The 19,318-nt window shown below is 47.5% G+C and overlaps 1 long non-coding RNA gene across 1 annotated transcript; it reads left to right on the forward strand.

Annotated features, from left to right (window-relative positions):
* Positions 1 to 6,491: 6,491 nt before the first annotated feature.
* On the forward strand, positions 6,492 to 18,592 carry LOC123652791. The gene is made up of 3 exons (XR_006742282.1): positions 6,492 to 6,502; positions 14,418 to 14,428; positions 18,401 to 18,592. It is a non-coding gene; the product is annotated as an uncharacterized LOC123652791 (long non-coding RNA).
* Positions 18,593 to 19,318: the final 726 nt, after the last annotated feature.

Below are 19,318 nucleotides of genomic sequence, written 5' to 3' on the forward strand. Positions count from 1 at the left end.
CACATTTTTAATGATTTTCTTATGGAACAAATATTTCAGATGGATGAGCCCATTGACTCTAATATTGCATCCCAAATGATGTGGGGTCTATTCAAGGGAGACTTTGCTGTGAGACTGGGTCTTGAACCCAGGTGTAAGCCAGTGCCTGGCACATATCAGGTCTTCTAAAGACATTGATGGGACATCCAGATCCTGAGGGACAAGCAAGAACCAAAGTCAAGAGCTGGGAGCCGGCAGAAAACATCGTAGAGCAGGCAGGAGCAGTCTGAGGAAGGCAGCGGGCAGAGCCATGTGGCCACACGAACAGGGAAGCTCGGGTAGTGCATTGAGCTGCCCAGAGGCACTTAAAAGAATATTGTTGAAAGTATTACGTACGTTTCCTTTCTTTCCCCATTAACCCCTTCTAGCCTGCACATGCCTCCACACCACCTGTACCACACTATTGTCTGTGTCCATGGGTTATGCTTATATGCATACCTATTCTTTGGTTGATCTCTTCCCTCCTTCCCAGCCACCCTCCCCTGCCTTCCCTCTGAGGTGCCGCAGTCTGTTCTATTTTTTTTTTAATGCAGTTGTAGGTTCACAGCAAAATTAGGCAGAAAGTATGGACAGTTTCCAGATATCCCCTGCCCCCACACATGCATAACTCCCTGTTATCAACATCCCCTACCAGAGTGATGCATTTGTTACAATCTAATCTAAACTGACATGTCATTATCACCCAAGTCCATAACAAACATTACTCTTACATTCTGTGGGTTTTGACAATACATAATGGCATGTACCTACCGTTATAGTATCAAACTGATTAGTTTTACTGCCCTAATCAGAGGTACATTTTTACAAATAAACAACTTTGTCCACAGCTTTCTCTTAGGGGGCATTTTCCCAGCCCACAGCTGACAGACCCCACAAATTTTTCAGATATCCATATGGGAAAGGAAGGCCCATCTAGGATGCTGGCAGATGTGAATGGAGCCTGTGGCTCCATTCCCAGCATTCTCTGGAGTTTAACTTGAGAAAATAATAAGAATCCTATAGGATCAGTGATCTCACTCATTTGGGCTACAGTAAATCTCTTCTATATTACTGCTCAGCCTCTGAGAATATTATATTGGGCCACATTTTATTAAAGAATGCCACGCATACCCAGAAGTCGCTATTTAATTTTTAGCTGCAAGATACAGTTTTGAAAAACTATTATCTAGAAAGTGCAAAAATCAAACAATGTAATCAGGAATGTTAAACCTTCTTGGAATATTATTTTAAATGCTTGCCAGCTGGCAGCAAGAGTTGACAATGAAGTGTGTGACTTGGTCGGCTTTGCGATTTGTCAAAACATCTACACTTTCCAACAAGATGCATTTGTTAAAATATGGTTTTTCTCTGTGTGATTGTTTTTTGAAAATATCAAATATACAAAATCCTTAAACCAAGAAGATAGATTTGCATCTTCTATTCGTCCCAGCCTAAGATTTAGGATTAAATCACGTTAAGAGACACAACTGAATCCTTTCTCAGAGGAGTCAGACAGCCCACATATATCACCAATTGCCTTTCTGGCTGCACTGTGAGATCAGACTCGTAAATTTTGTGACATGTGGAAAATATCAGAAAACCACAGCCTGCATTTTTAAGAAAAAGCAGGACTCACACTGTCGTGAAATATCATTGGTAATTTCACCCTTTCTTTGCATCACCCTCCCAGAGAGGGCCAGCCGGGTATTCAGCCTGTGGCTGGGAATCTGAGGAGTGACTCAGCTGTTTGGGACAATCTGCCACCTTCTCTGCCCAAAGGGGTCCAGCGGGGCTGTGGGTCCCCGTGCAGTAGGGCAGGGAAGATGTCCTTTTTGAGGACCCTGAACCCTGGCACAAACAACTCCTCCTACCTGCATCCATCTCAGTGACTTTCCCATTCTGTTCCCACACACTTTTTGTCTACCCCTCTCTCAGCACTTGTTTCACTGTATGTAACTGACACTTCCGTCTTCACTATGGGGCATGGCGCTTATGAAAGCCAACTAGGGCCTAAGGTGCGGCCTTATTTCCTTAGTGCGCCCTGAACATGGCAGGTGGTGAGCGATGAATGGATGAATGTGCCACCTGCAGGGGAGCCTGGGGAGAGAGCAGGGATTAGTCTTCACTCCTGGCTTCTCTTCTTCACACCAGTTTCATGACCTCAGCTTTCTATGTCCCAGTTTCCTTGTCTATAAAATGGGAATGATAACGGCGCCTCTCTCATAAGATGCTGGGACTATGGAATGGCTTGTACATGTAGTATACTTACTAGTAAAATGATAACTTGCAATCAAGAAATCTTAGCTAACAAAGTGAGCTCTCAAACAATGTGAGAGCTCCTTATCAGTCGGAACGATGTCCCAACTCCACGGGACGCCTGTAGTAGCCCAGGTCTCTCCTCCACGTGAGTACGTGAGGGTGACTGGATTTGCTTGGAGGGTGACTTGCTGGGGGGTCTCAGGAATTCTGGTGAAGAGAGTTGGGGACTTTTTTTTTCTTCTTCTTCTGGAAATGGGCATTCCTTAGCTGTTTGAATGACAGGATAGTAGGACTTCCTGTCTGCTTGATGACAAGCCCACCTTCACACTTCTCTCCAATGCCATCTCTAGGGCTCCTTGAATGACCCTGGAGAGGATGGCCGGTAAAGTCTGGGCCTGGCCTTGGCTGGCACTTGAGGCTCTAATGTCCCTGAAAGTCCACGGACTCCAGAAGGACTGAAGGGAAGGGGAATGACAACCCTGAACTCACAGGCAGAAACTACCAAACCTCAAACATTTCTAGGCAAAAGGAAGATGGGAAAATGGGGGTGTTTGGAGGAAAGGGAGTGGACATGGGTTGGGGTGGATAGAGGTGAAAAGTTGCCCTAGACAGGAAGGCAGGTGTCTCCACCCTCAGACCTGTCTGGCCCCTGAGCAGGGCCTGTGAACTGGGGAGCAACAGATCTGGGTGTCATCTTGGGGAGACAGGAAGTGGGGAATAAGGATAAGTCACCCTAGAGATGTTTGCTCAGGAGACTCACCCACAAGGAAGAGACCCTCGGTCACAAGGGAAGACTTCTGTGATGTTGGCCCTGCGTCCACAGACCGGGGGCCCAGGAGCAGGTCCCAACTCTCTGCCTACTTGTGTGGGGCCTGTGAGTGGCCACTTAGTCTTGCTGAGCCCCACCCTCTCCTCCTGTAAGATGGAATAATGTACCTCCCTCACAGAGCCATTGTCAGTCCCTAATGAAATAAGATTTATGATGTGTTCTGAGGGTTATATTCCTAGCAGGCATCCTATATAATAAAAGCCTAATAAGAAAAGTGTTCCCCAGTCATCTGTTCGACCTATCAAATCGTAATATGCTAATGCTATGCTAAGGCCGTTCAACTGTTTGCTATGATGTGCACTGACCACAAGGAGGCAGACACTCTAACTGGTAGGTTAGCTTGCTGCGGGGCTCTGCTGGGCTCCGGCAGATTGGAACTGAGCAAGATGGGCCATGCACACCCTGGAGCCCTTCCATGGTCCCTTCCCAGCTGGCCAACCTCCTGTGTCCCTCCCTGGCCCCTGATCATGCATCAGTGGGGTCCCTCAGCCTGGCCTGTGCCATCTCACAATCCAGGACCCCTCAGGGGATGTCGGAGAACCGGTTTCAGCCTGAATTCACAGGCTGGACCGAGGGACCTCTAGTTTATTTACAATGACCAGTATTTAGGATGGCTTGGAAATGCCTGGGTGGATAGAACTGAGCCAGGTTTGATCTTTGGAGGTCAATAGCCACGGTAGCAATGGAGGCAGGTTTCCACCAGCTTCGATGTCCTTTTCCAAACTGGCCCCTCTCCCTCCTCCTTCTTCCACAGCCTGGACAAGACTGGCAATGTAGAGCAGTGGTTGAGGGTATGGGGACCAGACTGTCTGCATTGGAACCTTGTCTCTGTCATTGAACAGCTTCATGGCCTTAGGCAAATAATTAACCTTTTTATACCTCAGTTTCCTTGTTAATAGATTAGGGGATGATACTCTTTTCTACTTCATAAGGTACTGCATACATTGAATGGTTTATTTCATGTATTATATATAAAATGATAGCTAACAAAGTGAGCACTCAAAAATCTGAGCCATCTCCTTATCAGTCATGGTGATGTTATTCTAAATGGCCCAACTCCATTCACTTCCCTCATTCAGACACACTGGGACCTTTCCACCCAGGCAGGCCAGCCAGTAAGCTGGAAGAAAACACATTAGAAACCTCCTAAAAAAAATAAATAAAATAAAAATAAAAAAAAAGAACATTTCTTTCCACTCAGATACACTTAGAACCCAAACTGGGGCTGTCCCCTTACCACCCAATCTGACTTCCTATAGAGGGAAGTGCAGATCCCACGTCATCTCAGGCTAGTGGAACCAGCTCTCTTCTCCTCCAGTGAACAGTCATACATGTGAAGACTGGAAGGGATCCCAGAAGATCTCTCAGGCTAGTACGGTGGCTGGGGTTCCTGGGGAGAAAAATAGTTGATGGAGAAAGTTCTGCTTTGTAGGGGGGGAACCACTATCTTCCTCCCAGGGCCAAATGCAGAGCAGAAAATGGACCCCCTGTGCTGCTGAGGGATGGATAGTACATTCCAACAGTCCCATCAGCACCCATTGACATCTACCGCAGTCCTACGCCAGCGAGAATCTCACCGTGTAGTAGAGGGAGGCACGTGGTGAGCAGATGATTGCAACAGGAAGTGGTCACTCCGTGTTGTGGTTACTCATGGGGTGCTGTGGACTCCAAGGGCAAGAGCACCAGGATGGCCCGGGTACCTGCGGAAGGAGCTTGGAAGAGCTGGTGATGCCTGAGGTAAGGCTGGAAGGAGAAAAAGGAGTAAACCCAAGAAGAGAAGTGGAAAGTCCATCCCATCAGAGGGAAGAGAATGAACATGCAGAGGCTCTGGTGCCAGACACAGGGCACACAGACCAGGCTGGAGAGGCTGGGGCTGCGGATGCGGGGCCTCCTGTGCCACAGGAAGAACTGGGACTTAGAGAATCCGTAGGATTCTCAGCAGAGGAACTGAGCAACCAGATGTGCCATCTGGAGGAGGCCTTCAGGGCCTGGCTGGGTGGAGGACAGAGTGCTGTGGGCAGGCCTGGAGGAGGTTGTCCTGTTAACCCCCTTGAGGGTGTCTAATGTTTTTCCTCCGCTTCTTGGCAAACCACCCCAGAGACCTAGGGCACCAGTGTCACAAAGACGTCCCACACATGGCCAACAAACCCCTCCATGTTAACGGGTCTTAACCACCCAGGTATTCCCCACACCCAAAAACAGCCCATGTCCTGCAGGAGAAATCCCACTCCTCTCCTGAAGATGGAGCTTAGGCTGCAGAGAATGAATGTAATTCTCTCCCCCTGGTCACAGTGTTTGCCTAAAGAATGGGCAAGCCATTCCACTCAGGCTGCTGACACCCAGGGCAGCATTTCCAGAGGCGGAGTGTGCAGATGTGAGGCTGGGACACGAGGGAACATAGCCTCAGACAAAGCTGGCCATGGACAGTAGAAAGCTTCAGGGCTCTGATGATGGGGTGAAACCAGATCACACCAGACCTGAAGTACACACTCCTCTCCCCAGAACGAACTTCTGGAGTTTTCAGTAATACAAGCCAATAACTTCCCTTTGTTTATAAACTTTTTTTGTCTTGATCTCAGAAGCTCAGAGCTCTGGGGTTATAATAATCTGGGGCACAGTGGCCAGAACTGACAAGTTCTGAACATGTAAAAAAAAATAAAATAAAATAAAAAATCACAAGGAGGCTTTCCTGACACCATTTTAGAAAACTTAAAAGTTGCTTTAAAGTAAAAACCATTTTGTAAAGCCTTCTGCGAGATGGGACTTGCCTCTCACATCCAACGTCAGCTCTGGGTCCCACTAACACAGTGGTGGGCTGCCACCTGCTGGTCACAAGGCAGAATGTGATCCTGGAGAGTAAATTGTTAAGAATGGAAAAGGCCTTCAAGATTCATATGGGAAATAGAAAGTGGAAATTCATTCTGTGCTAATATGTACTTGTGATCTGTTTGAATCTGGGTTGGTATGTGTTATTTTTATAATAAGAAAAAAATACAAATATTTACTTTGGGAAATATTTACTAACCTTTGCTGTTTTCACCAACACCTGCTGTTTCCTTGAAAAACAACAAATGACTACTCTCTTCCTTCCTTCACTCTCTCTAAAAATCAATGGGAAATATATATATCCTCACATGAGGATTAACAACACAAAACAAACAAACAAAAAACCCTTCTTGTTTTCTCTTTTCCTGAACATCTGGAAACACACACTAACGCCAGCTTGTCCCTACTAATTGCACAAAGCAGCATCCACTTCATTATTCCTGCTTCCAGGGCAGGCAGCCAGCCCGTTTCCCGCCTGTTAGATCCTCCAGGCAGAAGTCAGGCCCCAGTGCAGTGTTCAGGAAGCACTTACCTAGCTCTCCGAGTATTCTGCGTAGAGTCTCTCTCTAGGTTTGAAGCACAGAGTAGCCAGGGACCCTTCCACCAACTCTGGGAGAGAAGGGCTCATTTTAAAAGCTCTATCTGCAAATCCCCTTTCCTTCTCTAGTGGTTAAGGAATTTAAGAGTCGTCCTTGATACCACTTTGAAATCTCTGCACAGTGGCTCCTTTGGAATGTATCATCTATTATACTCACGTCTCAACCAAAACTGAGACAGCAAGAACCCCATCATAAACGCTGTTATAGATGCCCTCCTGGCCTCCATTAGAGGTGGAGACGGCCTGGAGACTAGCATCATCCCTTTGGTAGGTGGCACCTTAATCAGCCCTGAGATCCAGCTTGGTTCCCGTGACCTCCGCCATCACATTCCCCGAAAACCCTCCCTCCCCTACAGCTCCCCTTCAGCCTGCCAAGGCTTTGGCTTCAATTCTCCAGTGAGTCCTGAGACTCACAGAGGCCTTGAAACTGTCCAACTCCTATAGACCACACTCCTCCTCAGAGATCTTTTCCTGTTACGCCCCCCACTCCCATACCTCCCACCCCACCCCCCACCCCCGCTGCTGTAGCTGACTTGGCATCTCCCTCATGGGGTTCCACAGCTATCTTCTGCTCTGCATCAAAGCACCTGATGTGACCACACCCTCTACCAAGTTCCCGTTTTCCTGGTTCATTAGGACACAGCACCCGGGACGGCCAACTAATTTCATAGGAGTTCACCCTGTGGGCCAGCTAGCGTTTCCTGGCCTTTTCCTAGCTGGTCCTGGAGGCAGTGTGGGGCTGCTCCTAGATCCCCAATACATGTGCATTTGTCACCTGGAGCCTGCAAGCTCCAATATGATCTGGGCCCACTCCAGCCCCAAGCCTTACCCTCCTTCTCCAGCCTTTCCCCTCCGAGTGCACTGACTTTCCTCCTGTCGTCACACAGATGGGCTCAAAGCTGTGGGAAACCAAGCTCACACCCGCCTCGGGGCCTTTGCTGTTCCCTCTGCCTTCTGCCCTCCAGCTCGTGCCCAACCCCATCTTTCCATTTAGGTGGCAGCTGGAAAGTCACATCCCCAGAGGAGCCTCCCCAGACTATTCCGTCTACACTGTCAAACCGCTATCACACTCTGTGCTCCTGCCCCATTTTCTCCAAATACTTTCTGAAATTGTCTCGCGTGCCTTTGATTTGTTTGTGTATTATCTAGACAGATAAACTGCACCTAGAATATAAGCTCCATGAGGATGGAGACCTCGCCTGTCTTGTTCACTGCTCTATCCCCAATACCTACAACAGGGCATGGCGTTAGTCAATCAATGTTTGTCAATGAATGAATGAATGAATGAGTGACCTGTGCCCCAGGCCCCTCGGCCTGAGTGTCAATCCCCAGCACCTTCAGTTCCGTTCAGTTCATCTGCATAAAAAATTGCCACATCAGTTGAATCCACTTACATTTCTTAGACTCTGCTCTGTGCTTATTGGCACAAACTCCAGTTGCCCTTGGAAACCAATCTTCCTGCTATTTCAAGAGTCTTCAACGTGAGCCCGCTCCGCCGCCAGCTGGCACCTGACATTTTTCTCTGGTCCTGGTCCACAAGAGGTGCCTGCTGCTGAGGTTGCTGAGGGCCACGGGCCCCGTGAAGGCACCCAGGCCTTGCCACAGCTGCCATCCCCCTCGGATGTGCACCCATGTTGTGTGAGTCACCCTCCACTGTGCCACAACGCTGGGCACTGCGGGCTCAGTGACACAGACAGCCCCTCTCCCCTGCCCTGTGTTGACCTGCTCTGCATGACCAGGATGTATTTCCCCTCTTGTCCATCTCTCATCCTCAGGTATCAGCATTAATGACTGCTGTGGACTGAATGTTTGCCCCCACCTTCCCCTCCAATTCATAGGCTGAAATCCTACCCCCAAGGTGATGGTATTAGTGGGTGGGGCCTTTAGAAGGTGGTTAGGTCATGAAGGGAGCAACCTCATGAATGGGAGCAGTGCTCTTATTAAAGACCGGAGGCCCAATGTACGAAATTCACTCAAGAGTAGGCTTTCCTTCCCCCGGCTGCCAGCACTGGCTTCCTTCTGGCACTGGGGATCAGGCTTCTCTCACAGCCCCGGCTTCGTCCGGAAGGATGTTTGGAAGGAAGTCTGGTCTAATTAGCATATTGCCCTTTTATTATTCTAGATTAGTGCTCTTATAAAAGTGCCCTGGACAGAGAGCACTATAAAAGCTCTATAAAAGTTCTATCACAGCCGGGACTGTTTTGGCTCAATGGATAGAGCATCGGCTTGGGGACTGAAGGGTCCCGGGTTTGATTCCGGTCAAGGGCATGTGCCTTGGTTGCGGGCATATCCCCAGTGGGGGGTGTGCAAGAGGCAGCTGATCGATGACTCTCTCTCATCGATCTTTCTAGCTCTCTATCTCTTTCCCTTCTTCTCTGTACAAAATCAATAAAAATATATTAAAAAAAAAAAAAAAGCTCTATCACAGAGCTTGTGCCCTTCTGCCAAGGACACAACAAGAATCTGTAGCCTGAGGAGGACTTTCACCCTGAACTCGGACATCCAGCCTTCAGAGGTGAGCAATTAATTTCTGTTTCCAAGCCGCCCAGTCCGTGGTATTTGTTACAGCAGCCCGAATGAACTGAAACTGTCACCTGTGAAACTGCCCTGTGCTTGGCGCAGGAGACACCTGGCACGCTCACTGCACGGGGGCTCCTGCACCTTCACCTTGACCCTGATCTCCTCTTGCTCAGTCTCCTCGCTGTGCCTGCTCCCGAGCCCCACTGCTGGCTGGGTCTACCAGGGCCCTTGGAATCTCTGGCTCTGGGGTCTGGAATGCAGTGCACCTGGGTGCAAAACCTGGCTTCTCCAATCACTAGTGCTGTGTGACCTAGGGCAAGCAAGGGAACCTCTCTGAGCCCTTTCCGCCTCTTCTGTAAAACGAGGTTGACAATAGCATCTGCCCCAAAGGGTAGCTTGTGAGGCTCAAATGAAATGGACAGTGCACGTAAGGTACGGACTAAGGGGCCCGCATGGAGTTAGCATCCCATAAATGGCTGCTGTCCTTAACCGCGTTTCTCATCTCCAGGCACACGTTCCCTTTGAAGACAACCCCTTTCCCTCCGCTTCACACTCCCCGCCCCGAGGATGGTGCTGGACACACAGCAGGAGCTCCCATGTTTGTTGAGGTGAAGGATTTGACAGCAGAAAGTTCCTTCTTCTCGTTTAGACTTTATCTCTGTTAAGGAAAAACATTATATGTTGGTTTGGGCTTTTCTTTTACAGCATGACCTTTTCATATATTGTGGTAAAATCTACATATAAAATCTACCATGTTAACCATTTTTAATTGTACAGTCAGTGGCATTAATTACATACATATGGTCGTGCAAGCGTGTGGTATTTAAAAAAAAAAAAAAATCCTAACAGCTGCCTGCTACCAGGAATAGAAACTGAATCTACGCAGACTTTGTGGATGTGAGTTAAGAAATCCTGCACAGCGGGGTGGTCTCTTTCAGAGAGGGCCGGGCCTGGCCCCGCCACTCAGCCCTGAGCCCGGGCTCGGGAGGGGCTCCTGCTGAAACCGGTTTGGCTCAGTGGATAGAGTGTCGGCTTTCAGACTGAAGGGTCCCGGGTTCGGTTCCGGTCAAGGGCATGTACCTTGGTTGCCGGCACATCCCCAGTGGGGGGTGTCCAGGAGGCAGCTGATTGATGACTCTCTCTCTTCGATGTTTCTGACTTTCTGTCCCTCTCTCATCCTCAATGTAAAAACTCAATAAAATAAATACAATTAAAAAAAAAAAGAGAGAGAGAGAGAGAGAGAGAGAGAGAGGGGCTCCATACTGAGAAGAGAACCACCAGCAGAAGTGGCAAGGCAGCAGGAACACAGGACGGTCCTTCAGACACATGGCTTAGGGCCCAAAAGCTTTTCTGTTTCTTTGCTTTTTTAGTGTTTAACGAGTTGTTTTGAGTAAGTTGCGGTGTTACACACAAATCTGCAAGTGGAGTGAAAATCAGAAGACCAGTGATTTGGGATGCACTCTTGGTTGGCAGCGCCTGCCTTTGCTGGGTCACAGCTGCGCCTGTGGACGGCACGGGTCCTCTCCAGGCCACCGTATCCCTTCGGCTACTCCTCTGGTCCCTTCGGCATCCGAGGTTTTGACCCCTGGGTTAGCGTCAGATGAACTGTTGGTTCTGCCAGCCACCTCCCAACTCACTGAAGTCAGGCAGCCCGTTGAGCCTTCGTGGCCTCATCTCTAGGCGCGGGGAGATGGCGGTGTGTCCGTGGGGCCTGCGGAGAGCATTGCTGAGTAATACACATGAAGGTGTGTAAGAAAACGCAATGCTACTGTACAGATGTTAACCCCGGGTCACGGGCCTGCCGCTCCCAGCCCTCTGTGCGTGCGTCCAGGATGTATGGAGTCGCCTGCGGTCTGGCATCTCCAGGTTTCATACATCGAATATTGTCTGGAAAGACAGCAGCACCTGGAAAGGCACAGCTGACAGGTACCCCCAGCCCAGGCCCGCTCTCCAGCCTCTTCCATCCGAGAGCCCTCGACACACTGGACAGCAGCCGACGGGCCTGGGACTCCATGCTGCAGCCAGTGCAGTGTTCCGTTTGCCACCTGGTAGAACCAGCTCCCGGTGCCCGCTGCTTCCTCTCCCTACGAGCTGGGGTGTGGCTTCTGGGATAATGTCTCCGCCTCAGCGCCCAAAGGAAGGAAGGGCTCTTGAAGCCCTTTCAGCCTTCTTCCAAACTCCTTTCTCACAATTCACCTCAAAACTCAGGGCAACTGTGTTTCATTCGTAGCAGCTCGATACTAAAAAAAAAAAAACTAGTTCAAGACAGGCAATAAATAGAAAGGTACGTCCGGTGATAGGGTTTTGAAAATGAAACAGGTCTGCCTCGTAACTGGTTCCAGATTGCCTTACAGTCTTGCCTGGCAGGTAGAGATTGAGTCCCGATAGCGAACCAGATGTCACACTCGCCCTTCTAAGACATTTGCTTTTATCTGCAGCAGTTCCTGATGGGGTAGATACAGAGAAGAGACAGGAGCCTTGTGAAAGCAGGGAGCAGTGTGTTTGCATCCTGACACCGGAGAGGATCCCATCCCCCGGGCGCTTCCAATCTAGGTCTTCCCAGCTTTCAAACGCCAAGCAGAGCCGAACAGTGTAAAACCGGAGCAGAGCAGGGCCGGCGCACAGTCAGCAGTCAGTCGTGGGTGCCAGGAGACAAAGTGTGTCCACGATAGGAAATCCACCTGCAACGATTCTAGAAGAAAACAAGGCCTCCCACAGTGACTAGTTTTATTTTAGTTTTTAATAGAAAATAACCAATCACTTGACCCTGTTTCATTGTAGCCAAGGGCCCAGAAACTCCTCTGAGGCTTGTCTTAGCCAGAGCGGCGGCCTGAGTCTCTTCTGCACCTTCCTTCCCTCCTTCTCCCCACAGCACAGCACTGCCCAGACTTTCTGAGTCGGCAAACACATGCTCAGGCTCACCGGTAAGTCCTGCAACCTCACTGCCAACAGCATAAGGAAGCACGGCACAGTCCTCAGAATCCCAAAGGCTCTGACCCAAGGCCCTGCTCTCCAGACTTCTGTCCGCTCCCGGGAGTCCGCTCCCAACCCCTGGTCCCAGTGTCTCTTCGCTCATAATCAGAGAGCCCGCTTCTCCCCGTGGCTCCCATGTCCATCCTGCTCCAGGCAGCTCTGCCCAGGGAGGAGGGTCTCATCCTGGAGTGGGTGCAGGACTGGTAGCGTGGGCCACGGGCTGGCCAGGTGCTGGGAGGATTGGGGGTGGGGGGATCAGCCAGGCTATGCAACCTGGCTTTGATTGGCAGCTGTGGCGGGGGCAGGGGAGGTGCTGTGGAGAGTGACTCCGGGAGAAAGGCATGATTTAGGAGGAAAAGGGAGATTGCTTGGTGAACCGAGAGGCTGTAGTGGGAGGGGCGGTGCTAGTGTCCTATTACTGAGATAACAAATTACTGCAAACGTAGCAGCTTAAAACAACACAAATGTTTTGTTGTCTTACTGTTCCGTCGTCGTTAAGAAATCTGATAGGTCTCACTGGGCTGAGCTTAAGGAATCAGCAGGGCCTTTCTGGGGGGAATCTGTTCCTTGGCCTGTTGAGGCTGCCGGGGTGTTCTTGTCTGTAGCACCTTCCTCCATGCTCAAAGCCAGTGATCCTGCCCTTCTCAATCCCTCTGCCGCCGTCACCACTCTCTCACTGGCCACAAGGGAAGGTCTCTCCACTTCGTTTTGGTAATCCTCTTCTGAGGATTTTTTTCCCCACTGATTTTTTAGAGGGAGTGGAAGGGAGGGAGGAGGGGAAACACCCATGCAAGAGAGTCACATGATTGGTTGCCTCCCACTCCCCCTCCCTCCCCCTCTTCCCCAACAACTGGACCAGGGAACGAACCTGCAACTCAGATATATGCCCTTGGCGGGGAATGGAATCCGAGACTGGTCCACGGCCCCACACTCAAACCATTGAGCCACACCAGCCAGGGCAGAAAGGTTCTCCACTTTATAGGACATGCAATTAGACTGGGCCCAACGAGATAATTCAGGATAATTTTCCCATCTCATGGATCCTAACTTTAATCATATCTGCACAGTTCCTTGCAATGGGTTGAATTGTGTCCCTTCTGCCCCAAGTTCATATGTCAAAGTCCTAAACATAGACATCTTTGGGAGGGCCACTAGTCTCCTTACCACAGGTTTGACCAGTGAATCCCAGTCAACCGTTATTTGCTTGACTTTGTCTTGGGACTGTGCCCCACGGCTTGTATACCGTAAGTGAAGTAATGGCCGGGGCCACAGGCTTGCTGCTCACAAACACCCCGATAGCAAGAGGGCAGACTCAAAACAATCGGTCTTTGCTTGGGAAACAGGGTCTGGCTTTCAATGCTCCACATATTCGAGAATCTATTCCAGTGTTTCTCAACACATGGTCCTTGCCTGCCAGAGTTAGCTCAAGGGATGCTTATGAAAACTCCCAGTCTTACTGAGTCAGTCTTTCAGTAAGGACCTTTAGTAACCTTTATGCACGCATGGCCGGGGGCTGCTGATCTGGAGTGGCTGGGCTCTTCCCCTGCCTCACCTGCCCTTCTCCTCGTCCACTTCTCGGAGGCATTGTTCATGCCGCACCTACTTCTCATCAGCCAAAGAAATTGCTCCCCTATCTCTATTCCCTTGGCACTTTATGCAGACCCTCAGACTACAGCTTTGTTTTACAGATGTTTGCTGTGGATCTGCTGGGTTATGTTCTATTCCTCTTTGCCCCCTGAGTGACTATACAGTTTCTCCATTTCCACACTGGGAGATGTTTCCTGTTCCCTAAAGCACTACGGTCAAATTCACAGCTCAAGAAAAGGCCGCCATTGGCTGTGTATCCATGTCCTCCTTTCCCCCTTGGACGCTACCTATTTTAATTTATGTTCTCCTTGCTGCAGAATATTAAAAACCTATCTCTGGCCATTTTATTTTAGATGTTTCTGCTACAAGCTGCCTCAGATCCTTTCGGGAACAAGGCGAGAGAGATAAATTATTCATCTCAGTATTCCTACCACCCAGGACAGTGTCTGGCAGGTAGAAAATACTCAGTAATTGTTTCCTAAATGTAATCAAAGAAAGAAAGTTATGTGGGTTCTGTGAGAGCTATTTTACTCATCACTTAGAAGACTCGGCTATGTCTGATTTTGATCACAGTGTTCAAGAGCTAACACTGCTAGAAGAATGCATGATGGGTAAGTGCCCGTTCTTATACAAGATTCACTTGATTTCAGCAACCTGATCATCTTAATTCTCCTCCTCGCTCCATGGGCAAGCCATCTTAGAGACCCAGGCTACTCAGGAACTCTGTAATCCGTGACCGATCTTAGAAGATGGTGAACAGGTAGGTTTCTGCTGGGAATTGAGAAGGGGAACAAGGAGAGCAGGGAGAGCAGTGGTAAGTCTGACTGTGCCAGGAGGGAGCCCAGGAGGCGCACAGGTGCTGAGGAAGGGACGTGAAAGCGCAGGGGTGGATGCCAGACTCTGTCTCCTGCAGACACACCGCTGTGATGGCACCACGTGCTGTGGAGAGAGGTGTGTTCAAGCACACAGCTAAAGATGTCAACATCAAATCGCTGCAAAATAAAATGCAAAAACTTAAGAGAAACTCTATAGAAAGGGGAAAAATCACTTTTTATACTCATTTTTCTTCAATTTGCATCTCATACTTCTTCAAGAAAAACCATCTTTTCTATCTTTGTGTATTACATCTGAAGAAATAACAGCAGCACCCAAGTCTCTTTCAATTGGAGATTTTTTCCTAGGAAACACATGAGCAAGTGTAGTCTTGACTTTCAGTTGTCACCTCAACTTTCTAAACAAGTCCCTCACACTATTTTCAGAGCATCATTCAATTGGAATTTTTTTTCCTTTGCAGGAAAATAAAAGGATGCTAACCTACCAGTTCTTACACGTAACCAACTACACTGTCCTGGGTGGTAGGAGTACTGAGATGGATAATTTATCTCTCTCACCTTGTTTCAGAAAGGATCTGAGGCAGCTTGTAGCAGAAACATATAAAGCCACAAGCCTAATTTAAATTTGTTTCCAACATCTTTGCTTTAATCAAAAACATCAATACAGTGTGTTTTCCCCCATGAAAACCTGGAGAATATGAGATAATTCTTCGAATAATATATAAAAGGGTGTTGATGTTAAATTGATTAAGATGGAAAGTTTGTAGGGACGAGTTTGGTCATGTTGTTACCTTGCGATACATGATGTGACAAAAATCCTGTTCTGTTATAATAAATATGGCTCTTTTCCAAAAAATGAAATTAATAGAGGATCTGATTCCATAGTTTGGAATATCTGGAATGTTTATGTTGTCCTGGGTCAGTGAGCTCAGGACTGGCTGAGAGTTTGGTCTGGGCCTCAAAGGGTTAAGTGTCAATGGCAGGACAGTCACCCAGTCAGCTGAGGCCTGGAGGCCTGGTTAGCCAGTGATCTGAGGACCAACTGGCAGACTATTTGAGAAGGAGACCGGGGTCAGAGGTTATGTGCCAGCCCCTCTGTGAGGGAGGGCACCTGTTCAGTGGCAGCTGAGCTGAGAGGCGAGTCTCTGGCTTGTCATCTCCAGTCCTAGCCCAGGGACCCATATACTGACTTGTAGGCCATGCCTGCCCATATCTGAACCCATGATCACACAAATGTACAGGCAAGCAGTGCACTCAACAGGACCCAGTGCAGGGAGTGAGATCAGTCTGGTTGCTCTAAGCCTGAGTGGAGGTGGAGGCAGCCTGGAATCTCCCTGTGCTCCCTATGCTGTCTCAGCTTTCTCTGAACCCGTCTGCAATCCCCCAAGTCTCATAACTGCTCCTGTTCCCTCCATAACGCTCTGCTGTCCCTTCTGGGACCTCAACTCCTTTAATGGAAGTCCTGACACCTTGTCAGAGTTTGGCCAGCCCCACCCCAGAGCCTGCAACCTGACTTGTTGGAAAATAGACACACCATCTGCCGCCTTGCGTTCCTACTAGGGGCCTGCGTGGTTCATCCTCTTTCCAGCCCTAGTGCCTGATAACTTCCTTTCGAGGCTGCCTGAAGCCTCACAACTACTCCTGTTGTGATGTCAGAATCACAATAAACAATACAAGCTACCATGTGCTTAGCTTTTGCCATGTGCCAGGCAGTGTGCTCAGAACTTTATATACATTATCTTGGTTCATCCTTACAACAGCAGGATGAGGTACACACTGTATTAATTTTACAGCTAAATAAACTAAGGCTCAAAAAAGTTCAGTAGCTTGCTCAGATGAACAAAAGTCCTAAATGACAGAGCCCTGACTGAAATCCGGGACTGAAAAAGGCCAGGATCACAGTTTCTGCCTCTTTATCCCTTACAATGAATTAGAAACAACAAGACCATAGACACAGTCTGGAATCTGAATGTGGTTTCATTGAAATTGTAGATGTACCACTCCATGTACCTGCAGCCCAAACTCTTCCTCCAGCCACCAAAGAAGTGACAAGTTCTGCACAGGCTTTAATCATCTTCATGCACAAGCAGCCTGGCAGTGTCTGTCTTCAGTCTGCACCTCGTCCTCTCACTTTCTGGGTTATGGCTTCTGTGCTATTAAGCCATGGCACAGCATTCCCACATGGACAGCTCAAAACGCAGAAGAGTTAACCCCTGAGGCCACTCTTGACTAGTGGCAGATAAGCAGTGATAAATAAATGTTCCCTGCTTTCATCCCCCATGGATGTTCTGAAATACATATCATACGGATCCTCAGGAAATTCCTCAGGGTCCAGTCCTAAATGCCCATTGATTCAACAACACATCCTTACCCTGGTTTTCCTTTGTCTCTGTTGCTTTTCCATCACTCCTTCCCCATGGGACCACATTCCCAAGACAAACTTCCTCTGTCTCAAGCTCTGCTTTTAGGAAAACCCAGAGAGGTGGACAGAGAAGTGTTCATTTCTCAAGAAAGCCAGTCCATTCCTTCACATATTACTCTCTGTTACTGACCACAGTGATTTTTCTCTCAATTGCTGTTCACTTGTTTTTATCCCCGGGGGCATGATGGGATCCTGAATCTCCTTCCTCTTCAGAAGTCACTACTGACTGAATTGTCCTGAAGAGGTTAGAAGGAAGATCTGACCATGGCAGAGCACAGTCAACACCCCTGAAACAAAGCTGTAGTAAGTGGGGGTTCCCATAAGGCAGATGAAGAATGTGAATCTAGACAGAAGATACAAGCCTTTCCTGCTACAATGATAAAATCATTATCCTGGGAAGAAGATTCTCTCAGAACAAGCATACGAAGATCAGACAATTGTAGGCATCTGGGTTGGGGGTGCAAGTCTACCTATCTCTATCTACCCACCAGGCTTCTCCCTGCAGCGGTCAAGGTTCCAGACTCCTTGCTTCCTTAGCCCATTGTCCCTTCTCATCAGTGTTGAGTCTTCTCCCCACGTACATTCTCAGTGTCATCACTGTCAACCTGAAGATGTGCCAAGGGAAATCAGAAAGATGAAATAAGTAAAGAGAGTCCCCCTTGCAGCCACACACAGCCTCTCATCCTAGCAGCAGAGGCATGCAGGGGACATCCCCAAGTGCCCTACTTCAATTCCTTCCATCTTCTTTATTTATTTATTTATTTATTTATTTATTTATTTTTTGCTGTGTAGACATACCATATTTTTCGGACCATAAGACGCACCGGACCATAAGACGCACCAGTTTTTAGAGAAGGGAAATGAAGAAAAAAAGATTCTGAAACAAATAGTGTCCTAAAATATTTTATGTGCATTAAAACCCAACATCACAGTCATAAACACATGTAATCAACCCTGTAAAGTAAACAGCAGCATTTAGAACCATTTTAGAGCCGGGCAAGCACACAGAGACCACACAGAGCCGGGCAAGTAAAAAAACTTTTTTTTTACAGTATATGTGTAGGCTATATTTGGACCATAAGATGCAGGGATTTTTTCCCCCCACTTCTGGGGGGGAAAAAGTGCGTCTTATGGTCCGAAAAATACGGTAGTTTTAAGACAAATCCACTATTTGATGCTTCAAAAAATTTAAAGATATGCTGCCCAAAATGTCCCCTTTAAGATAAGCATTCTAAGCACTACTAGGTCCTTCCATCTTCTTGAGCCTGCCTCTTTTCCAGCCCTGAAATAAAATGTATTCATTTCCCCAGATGTTTATTTAGAGCTGATTTTATATGGAGAATTTCTGCTAAGATACGCTTTAGCCTTTCAATTATTTTCATTCTGGTGACCCTTATTCGCTTTGAGATGCAATGATTTATTCTCATATTCTGAGAAACCTAAACTTTAATAAAAGCATGGTGCCTATAATAAATCACACAGAGAAATGGCACTTTGTTTTACTAAACCTAGTAACAACGTAATACAAGGGTGAGGAACCATTTTTCTGCCCAAGGGCCTTTTAGATATTTATAACATCATTCGCAGGCCATACAAAATTATCAACTTAAAAATCAGCCTGATATATTTGGTCAAACATTTAATTAACTCACCCCTAATGCGTTGGCAGGGTCAGACCAAATTATTTAATGGGCCTTATATGGCTCACAGGCCAGACACTTCCCACCCCTCATAACAATTGCCTATAAATAACCTATACCGCTATAGCAATATTCTCAATAGCCGTTATCCTGTAGACTGTGTCCCAGGGCTGTAGACCTCTAGGGCATATGGAGCTATTTGATGCTCTCTCTATTTTGTATGTCAAGCATAATTTGTGGTCTAAATACCTATTGCACACATAAGTATGACTTTTTCAATGTGTTTGTACATGCTGCTGCGATAAAATGCAAACCCATAGATGTACTTTATCTCAACAAATATAGCGGTGAGGCTAGATAATTTTTTAAAAATATTTTTAATTTTAAATTGAAATCCCAGTATCCCAAAATATCAGGGTAACCAATGTCATGGAAAGATGTCTTAAGATAGAAGTCAGTAAAGACTCAGGTCCATCTTCTAGCTCAATCATTGGTCGAAATTTAAAAAATGTGTCGTCTCCCAAAGATTTTGATTCAAAAGTCATAGGTAGTATCCAGGATTTCTATATTTAAAATATCTTTAGCTAATTCTGGTATAAAACTACCTTTGAAATGATCTACATACTAATAAGTGTGTGGGTTAAATTCTTTTGAAGTTGTATACTGCTATGAAAATAGAAAATGTTATTACTAATAAGTAATAAGGAAATTACTAATAAGTGATAAGTAAAAAATCTCATGAAACTGCTCTTGCCGGTTTGGTTCAGTAGATAGAGCATCAGCCTGTGGACTGAAGGGTTCCAGGTTTGATAA

The sequence above is a fragment of the Pipistrellus kuhlii genome, unplaced genomic scaffold, assembly GCF_014108245.1.
Source record: "Pipistrellus kuhlii isolate mPipKuh1 unplaced genomic scaffold, mPipKuh1.p scaffold_m20_p_2, whole genome shotgun sequence".
In the NCBI taxonomy this organism is placed as follows: Eukaryota; Metazoa; Chordata; class Mammalia; order Chiroptera; family Vespertilionidae; genus Pipistrellus; species Pipistrellus kuhlii.